We start from the raw sequence: 9735 nt of genomic DNA on the forward strand, positions 1-9735 counted from the left end.
TGGTGTCAAACTGCATTCATACTACAGTTTAGATACATTCATAGTGTACAGACTGAAAAGGCTACATTAGGGAATATTTGCTGATCTCCTTTCTTTCCCATAAACTGCAGCTACAGCACTGTCTCTAAGCCAGATGTGAGCAACCTCAGAGGATCTAGAGGACAATTCTGCTTCCAGGACTTTCCTAGGCTCTAGTAGCCTTCTTATGGAATATCAGCAGTAGATTTGTTCCTTAATCTAGGCCAACATTGAGGGGGGGGAAAGTATATGCCAAAGGAGTTTATCGTGACACTGTTATTCCAAAACTGCACTACATTAGTTTCAACTTTACCTTGAGCTCGTATCAATCAGAGCTGCCTCGGTGCTGTGCTGTACCACTGTTGGGTCTTTTGGAAATTGATTTTTCCCACTTGAAATAACCTGTTAATAACCCTCTTATCCCACCATGCTTTAGTAACCACTTTGGATGCAAATTTCTATTCCACTTTGTTATCGTATTGGGAGCATAGCAGACACAGTGCATATGTGATTTCATTGCTCTACTTGGGTATTCCTTAGGAATCACCCACATGGAAACACTTTCAGTTGCTGTGCTGCTTTCTACGAATTTACAAAAGAATGTCTATATATTTGGCATTTTCAATTTTTCCTTTTTTAGTAAGAGGAACAGAACAGTGCAATTTCAAAGTATTGTTCTTAGATATTAATGCCAGATGAACCATTGCATTCAGGAAAAGTTTAAGGAATAAATATGCAAACGTTTAAAGGGTAGCATTGAGGGTAGCACTGAAGTGTGTTGGTTCATGGGGAAAACATAGGAACAAGTGGTGGAAGTGATATGATGTGTGTGTATGTGTGAGGAGAGCTGTTCCATAATAGTATCAATATGTAATGGTGTAATTGTGCAGTTATGGCTTTTAGGTGTTGCTTTTTAAGCATACAAATCACAGAGCAGGGGGTGGGACAAGTAGGGTAGCACAGACTATTGTATTTCAAAGAATAAACACAGGAACTGAATATTTCAATTCCTGTGTTTAATCTCTTAAATACAACCGTCTATGCTGCCCTACTTGCTTTCTGCAGAATGGTTGTCCTTTGGTGGGCAATAAGGTCAAACATTGTGAAAGCCCCCCACAGCATGACTATCAGCCTACTCCCACCAGACTCAAATCAAGGAAGGGCTTCATGAGAACCACCACTCCTCTTGATGTTCCTCCAGCAACAGCAAGAGTGTCCCTCTGGGCAGCTAAACCAGGCAATTCTAACTGGATGCCCCCCCCCCCCCATGAGGGTCTTCCTCCAGGGGCAAACCAAGAATGGGCAACTTGGAAGTCCCTAGACAGACTCAGAAGCGGAGTGGGCAGATCAAAAGACAACTTGGCAAGGTGGCACTACCTGGAGGAATCCTCCACCTTGTGTGACTGTGGAGCAGAACAAACAACTCCGCATATGTTTGCTTGCCCACAATGTCCTGCCTCATGTACGGAGGAGGAGTTGTTTACAGCTATGGACAATGTGGTCGCTGTTGCCCGCTTTTGGTCTAAAACTATTTAGCTGCTTGTGATTTCCTTTATTTCATTACTTTTAAAATTTATTATGCAATGCTTTTGACACAAAATAAATAAATAAATAAACCATTCTTCAAACCTTCTTTTTCCAGAATCTCTTGGATGAAAATAATAAGAATGCTCCAGATCTGGTAATTTGTGAATAATAACTGAAATTTGAGATGTGCTGCATTTCTAGGGAGGATGCGATAATGCATACTTTCCATTAATTGTGAAGAATTAAGTGAAGTGGTGTGAAACAAAATGGAGGAAGCTCAGGGCATGTGAGAGGTCAAGAGGACATCATGTCTCAGAGAGCGAGTACTGGCCTCCCCTTCCAATTTTGTATTCATTAGAAGGGCCAGTCTTACTAATAGACAGCAAGAGACCGCTCTCCCAGGCAGCACATTTGCGGGGAGAGTCAAGTTTAGGGAGAAAGATTTGTATGATTTTCTACCTTAATTGCCAATATATCTTGCCTGGTTTTAGTACCGCGCACCTTGACTTGAGTGACATTTGCTGCTTTCCTGGGTACTAAAATGTATTGGGCTGGCTTCAGATTGTTGTTGTTGTTGTTGTTGTTGTTGTTGTTGTTTCTTACCTACCTCTCTTCATGAATCAAGATGGGAATAGTGAAACATTTGAATACCACATGAACCTCCAATTAAAAACATATAACACATAAACCTGTTATAATATCTATTTGAAACAACAAATAAGATGGATGTATATTTAAACCATCAGTGCACAATTTAAAATTCTCAGAAGTTTCGACTACAGAGAGCAGGCCTATATTCTAATGGTGATCTGCTGTTTTTGCTACCAATTCACATCACAATTACTTGAATTTTCCCAGGGTTGGTGGAGCAGAGGATTAAAAAAAAAAAGGAAGAAGGGTTCAGAGGTCAACGAAGAGAAGAGATGGACTCTCCAGGGAATAAACATTCAGCAATTAATGAAGTGTAAATCCAACAGGAAAGCTGGGGTGGGGGGCAAAATAGAGGAGTGCAAGGCGCTCATTAGTTATAAGAGCCACACTTTTAAAACATGATGACCGCAGTCCATCTTTCTGAATAACTAACAAGGCGCACGGCTTGATAAAGTGTGAGATAATTGATTGTGATGGGCAAGTGCAGGGAGAAGGCTGTGCTGTCTCCAGTATTCAGGAGGGTCAGAAGGGATTGCAAAGTATTCATTAATGCCTTGCTCATGTTTTTTTTTTAAGTGCTGGTGTTTCAGATATAAATGCAGGAGAGGGTTTGGGAGGTGTTTTTATTCTTCAAGCCACATCCACTCTGGACGAAAAGACTGAGCTGACAGTGGCTATGAAAAACGTTCTCTTTTTACAGTTATAACAGAAAATGCTTTAAATTACCACTTTTAAATAGTATCAGCCAGAAGATTCACAATTCTGAAACTGTCTTTGATTGTGAAACAATTATGTTCCTGATACATGTCAAAATCCTGCATCAGAGACATAGCTGCAAGGAGAGATGGAGTTCTATGGTGCTGGTAATCAAGGCAATGAAGGATGTCCAGCGCCTTCTCACCAGTGAGATGAAGTGTGAGAAGTCAGAGCAAGGATTCCTATGGGGTTCTATTGCAACATAGCTTTGCTATGGCTCATAAGAGGAAAAAGAGATTGAATTTGTCATTCTCTAGTATCCTGCTTTCCAGCGCTGAAGAATGTCATTCCTCGGTACAACTGTCTGGCTTTGAAGGTTGGTTTTGGGGGCATTTGCAGTCATTGCAATAGTGCTGCAATTATAAAAGTGGATAGGACAAGGTTAGAAGGTTGTAAGTTTAGCTTTTGATATTGTAATCTATCTATTAGCATGCCAGATATTATCTCAAACATATTATGTAGTCACCATTAAAGCAGACCCATTGAATCAATGACTGAATGATAAATAACTGAATCCCCATCTAGACTGACATTTAATGCTGTTTGAAACTGCATTATATAGTCAGTATAGGTTAGTAGTTTTGAACCTGTGGGTCCCCACGTGTTTTGGCCTACAGTTCCCAGGAATCCCAGCTGTTAGGATTTCTGGGAATTGAAGGCCAAAACATCTGGGGACCCACAGGTTGAGAACTACTAGTATAGATTCATATAATTCAGTTTAACTACATTGAACTGTACTATGTGAATCTACACTGATCATGTCATGCAGTTTCAAACTACATTATATGGCATTCTAGATGGGGCTTAATGTAAATCCCATGTGGGTCTACTCTAGTTGGAATTACCATTAGAGTCTGTGTTTAATGTGCCTTATTGTTTGAATACAAAGGCAAAGATGTAGATTAAATTTTAAAATGACAAAATTGGGTCTTAGAGAAATATTGCAAGATGCTCAATGGATTTTCTGTAGTTGCTTGATACTGTTGTTCACTTCTGAACTCCTTGTGTCTTTTATACTACAATCCAACCCAATTTTCCATGATAAATTAATGGTACTTCCATCATTTTTCCAAATCAGGACAGAAGAAGAAGTCTAAAAAACAATACAGAAGGGATGTAATGGCCAGTAAGTAGATATAGGATTGCATACTTGCCAACATTTCACAAATGAAAACTGGGAGATATTTGACAAAGCAACATTGGAGTGTGGTGAAGAGGGCAGACGTTATTAATGAGAAAGAACACAAAAGACTGCAGCAGTTTGCTATTCACTGCATCTACTGGAAGATTCTGCCCTCTCCTTTCCCCCTGTTGTATTAATTGAGTGCAAACTACTTTTGCACGTTGAACACAGGCCCCATCTACACTGCCATATAATGCAGTTTGAACTGCATTATATGATCATTGTTGACTCATATAATGCACATTGAACTCCATTGAACTGATTTATATAAGTCTTCACTGCCATATAAGCCAATTGAATTTTCACTATAATTACAGTGTAGATGGGGCCTCAATCTGCCATAATTAAGGTAATCAGAGGACAAAAAGGAAAGTGGAAAAAGAGCAATAATAATAATAATAATAATAATAATAATAATAATAACAACAACAACAACAACTTTATTTTTATACCCCGCCCCATCTCCCCGAAGGGACTCGGGGCGGCTTACATGGGGCCTTGCCCAATAAAACAATCAAATATCAAAACACAGTAATAAAACAGTTATCCAATAAAAACATCAATTACAGTAAAAACAATCGTTAAAATCAACATAAAACATACAATATTAACACTAGAGACTAATTCATAGAACCCAGGCAACGTGCAACATGTGCCGAAATGGGCCGACATGGGGAAGGTAATTTCACAGTTAAAATGGACAAAGTGCAATATAGCATTGACAACACCTCAAGAATGGGGCTATTATAAAATGGGCAGATCGATCAGTCTGACACCAGATTAAGTATCAAAGGCCTTTTGAAAGAGCCAGGTTTTTAAGCTCCTACGGAAGGAGAGGAGGGTAGGGGCCTGCCTGATCTCTCTAGGGAGCGAGTTCCAAAGCCGGGGGGCCACGACGGAGAAGGCCCTCTCTCTCGTCCCCACCAACCGCGACTGCGAGGGTGGTGGGAGCGAGAGAAGGGCCTCCCCCGACGAGCGAAGAGAACGTGCGGGTTTGTAGGGGGAGATGCGGTCTCTAAGGTAGGTGGGTCCCAAACCGTTTAGGGCTTTGTAGGTGATAACCTGCACCTTGAATTGGGCCCGGAAAGTAAATGGCAGCCAGTGAAGCTCCTTAAACAGAGGCGTTGAACGTGCCCTGTAATTCGCTCCGGTTAGAAGCCTGGCTGCCGAACGCTGTACTAGTTGTAATTTCCGGGCCGTCTTCAAAGGCAGCCCCATGTAGAGCGCATTGCAATAGTCCAGTCTAGAGGTAACTAAGGCATGGACCACCATGGTCAGATCAGACTTCTCGAGGTATGGTCGCAGCTGGCGCACAAGTTTTAATTGTGCAAAGGCCCTCCCGGCCACGGCCGACACCTGAGCCTCAAGCGTCAGCCTCAAATCCAGGAGGACCCCCAAGCTGCGGACCTGCGCCTTCAGGGGGAGTGCGACCCCATCAAGCACAGGTTGCCACCCAATACCCCGATCAGACGTACGACTGACCTGGAGGACCTCTGTCTTGTCAGGATTAAGTCTCAGTTTGTTCACCCTCATCCAGGCCAACACAGCGGCCAGACACTGGTCCAGAATCCGAGGGGCTTCCTTGGATTTAGGTGGAAAAGAGTAGTAGAGTTGGGTGTCATCCGCATAGAGATGGCACCGTACTCCAAAACTCCGGATGACCTCTCCCAGCGGTTTCATGTAGATGTTAAAAAGCATGGGGAACAAAATAGAACCTTGCGGGACCCCACAGGTCAATGGCCAGGGGTCCGAGCAGGTGTCCCCCAGCTTCACCAACTGGGAACGACCCTCCAGAAAGGACTGGAGCCACTGGAGTGCAGTACCCCCAAGGCCCATCCCAGAGAGCCGCCCCAGAAGGATACCATGGTCGATGGTATCGAAAGCCGCTGAGATGTCCAAGAGAACCAGCAGGGTCACACTCCCCCTGTCCAGCTCCCTGCGGAGGTCATCCACCAAGGCGACCAAAGCCGTCTCGGTACTGAACCCAGGCCTGAAGCCAGACTGCGATTGGTCCAGAAAATCTGTATCTTCCAAGAATCCCTGGAGCTGAGAGGCAACCACCCGCTCCAAGACCTTGCCCAAGAATGGTAGTTTAGAGATTGGCCTGTAGTTACACGGATTGGTTGGATCCAATGAGGCCTTCTTCAGAATAGGCCTTACCACTGCTTGTTTTAGGCTAGATGGAAATTTGCCCTGCCCCAAAGAGGCATTAATTATTGCCAGCAAGAAACAGGAATATATCAAAAGCAGTTTAAAAGTTGGATAACAATGGATTAATTGGGACTGACTGCCAATTTCTGACAGTTGGAAGGTGATGGAACTGTAGTCTTAGTACTGTGTAATCTCAGAATTTCCTAGGTCAATGAATCTATTATTAAAGTGAGAGAGAGGAAAAAGGGGAAGGTAATGAAAAGTTTCATCCTGTATCTTTCATCTCAGCTCCAGATTTACTGAACAAGAATATCAACTACTCAAGATGGCTTTATTATTTATTCAAAAGATGTTTATCTATTTTTCAATAAGATGTTCTTCAAAGTGGTAGATAAGAAAATATTGTTTCTTTTTTCAAACCCAAGAATAAAGGCTTATTACTTACACAAAGAAGCAACAGACACAGAAAGGAGCCTGTTGTCAGGCATCTGCTTCCATCTTCCTGTGTGTTCATAACAAACATTTAGAGCAGGCCGCCTGATACTTTTAATCTTGGATTCCCAGATATTTTTGGATTTCTTTTTGTAAAAATAGGGACAAAGTACAGATATAGTTCCATGGCTTATTTGTTCATGTGAGTAATAATAATTGAATAAACTGAACAGAAATCCCCTTCAGGCATTCTAAAATTCTGGTCATATTAACACATACTCTCCAAAATATTATCATATGAGAATTGGGAAATATGTGGCCAAACAATATCAGAGGATGGTCAAAATGGTGAAATGGTATAATAACAACAACAACAACAACAACAACAACAATAATGGAACTTTGAAAAAGGAGATGGAGGGCCTGATTCTGGCAGCCCAAGAACAAGCCATTAGAACCAATGCCATCAAAGCCAAAATTGAAAAGTTGACAACAGATCCCAAATGTAGACTCTGCAAGGAAGCAGATGAAACAATAGATCACATTCTCAGCTGCTGAAAGAAGATCGCACAGACAGACTACAAGCAGAGGCATAACACCGTTGCTCAGATGATTCATTGGAACTTGTGCCACAAATACCATCTGCCTGTGACCAAGAACTGGTGGGATTACAAGTGAGAAAAAGTTACAGAGAATGAGCATATCAAGCTACTCTGGGACTTCCGAATTCAGAGAGACAGGGTTTTGGAGCAATTATGTCATAGGTAACGAGAATTTGTAGCAACTGAGAAAGAGGAAGAGCTAAACTGCAGTTGGGTCCTCACCTAGTACAGTAAAGAGTGAGAGAAAAGCCAGCACCAACCCTTCCAACCAATGCAGTACCTATTTGTACATGTCCCTTGATGCATAGTGCTATGCTGTATTTTGAACTGAAAGAAATGTGATAGCATGTGAACCCCAATCATGCAAGTCTGTACTACTAGTTGAAAGGGTGGGAGGGAGACATGAAAGCAGTGTGTTGTAGTGGTGTTAGACTAGTGGAGTTAGATTACTGGAGTGTTAGATTAGGATGGTAGAGAACAGGGTTCAAATGCCCACTCAGCCATGGAAACCCATGGGGAGACCTTGGGCAAGTCTCTGAACCTCAGAAGAGGGAAATACAAATCCTCTCTGGAAAAAAAATGCCATGATAGGTTTCCCTTAGGGCAGTGGTTCTCAACCTGTGGGTCCCCAGATGTTTTGACCTTCAACTCCCAGAAATCCTAACAGTTGGTAAACTGGCTGGGATTTCTGGGAGTTGTAGGGCAAAACACCTGGGGACCCACAGGTTGAGCACCACTCCCTTAGGTCACCATAAGTCAGAAATGACTTGAAGGCACATAACAGCTCGAAGAGGTGAACACGGATCCAAATACCATTGCACCCTTTGCCACATAAGGACATTTGGTGAAAAATATTGCCCTTTGTATAGGTCAAAGATTAGTACATCAGACATGAGATATGCCTGATAAATGTGCATGCAAATAGGAAAAAGACTGCAAAGCTTTTAAAAGTTACTTTCTAGGATTACCACTCCCTAAACCCCACAGCTGATATGATTAATCTGTGTAGCTGCACAGTTTTTTTTCCTTTCCAGACAGATGCCTGGTATATCATGGCAAGAGTAGCTGTAGGACAGAATCTTGGGAGTTTTAATGCACAAAGAATAATTTTCTCAACCGTTGGATGGATTCAGGTAACTGGCACTGTCAAACTACTATGGCTACCAAGGGGATAAAGGGAATGGCAATGTTGGTTGGTAAACAGCACGGGAGTAATGGTTTAATGTTACCAACCAAATTGGCAGCCTGCTCTTGTTTCATTTCAGTGTTCAAAAAAACAAAAAAACAAAGTGGTGAAATCTAATTGAGAGTTTCCTCACATACAGTAGTGTGAGCTTGACATTTTTAAGCTCTATTTTGCAGCATTATAAATTGAAGGCAACTGTGTCCTCAACCATCATGTGATTGGCAGCTTTTTTTTTTCCAACACGGAGGTACTGCTTCTCCTGTTTTTTTTCTGGCTCCTCTGAAAGAGATTCCTTTGCAGTTGTATCTTTGTAAAACCAGACTGGAACTGTCTTCATTATACAGATGAAGCACCGCAAAAATAAATACTCTGAAGATTGTTTTGATTTGCTGCGACAGTTCTCAACCATTCCAGCAGGGGGGCTGATAGCTTCATTCTTTCTTGGGGAAAATAATATACTCACCTTTATTTGAACAAAGAAAATATAGACACAGCTCTCTTGCAGCCAGTGGCTATAGGAGCAGAGCAGATCCTATCAGGGTAAATTCTCCATCTTCAAATGTCGTTTGGAGAAAAATTAAATCTAGAGATTGATTGTTTCCTTCTTGCAGAAGACCAATTTTTGCAAGAAGAAGCAGAGTTATTCAGTTGCTTAGGAAGATACATTCCTTAAACTAGACTCTTGTCTCTCTCAGGCTGGATCTACACTGCCCTATATCCCAGGATCTGATCCCAGATTAACTGGATTATATATTACACTGCCAGATAATCTGGGATCAGATCCTGGAATATAGAGCAGTGTAGGCCCAGCTTCACTCTCAGCATTTTAGCTCCCAGTGGCGCAGTGGGTTAAACCCTTCTGCAGGCAGGACTGCTGACTTGAAAGTTGGGTTGCTGACCTGAAGGTTGCTGGTTTGAATCCAACCCGCAGATGAGCTCCCTCTGTCAGCTCCAACTCCATGCGGGGACATGAGAGAAGCCTCCCACAAGGATGGTAAAAATACAAAACATCTGGGCGTCCCCTGGGCAACTTCCTTGCAGACGGCCAATTCTCTCACACCAGAAGTTCCTTGCAGTTCCTCAAGTCACTCCTGATATGAAAAAAAGCTTGGTAGCTCATAGGTTGTAGGATGGTAATAAGTAAATGCAAAAAACTGATCACAGATGATGTATAGTTCTGAAAGTACTGTTTTGCAGAGCCTGGAAAGGTTACTTTGGTAGGATTGCAA

This window comes from Anolis carolinensis, chromosome 1 (genome assembly GCF_035594765.1).
Source record: "Anolis carolinensis isolate JA03-04 chromosome 1, rAnoCar3.1.pri, whole genome shotgun sequence".
In the NCBI taxonomy this organism is placed as follows: Eukaryota; Metazoa; Chordata; class Lepidosauria; order Squamata; family Dactyloidae; genus Anolis; species Anolis carolinensis.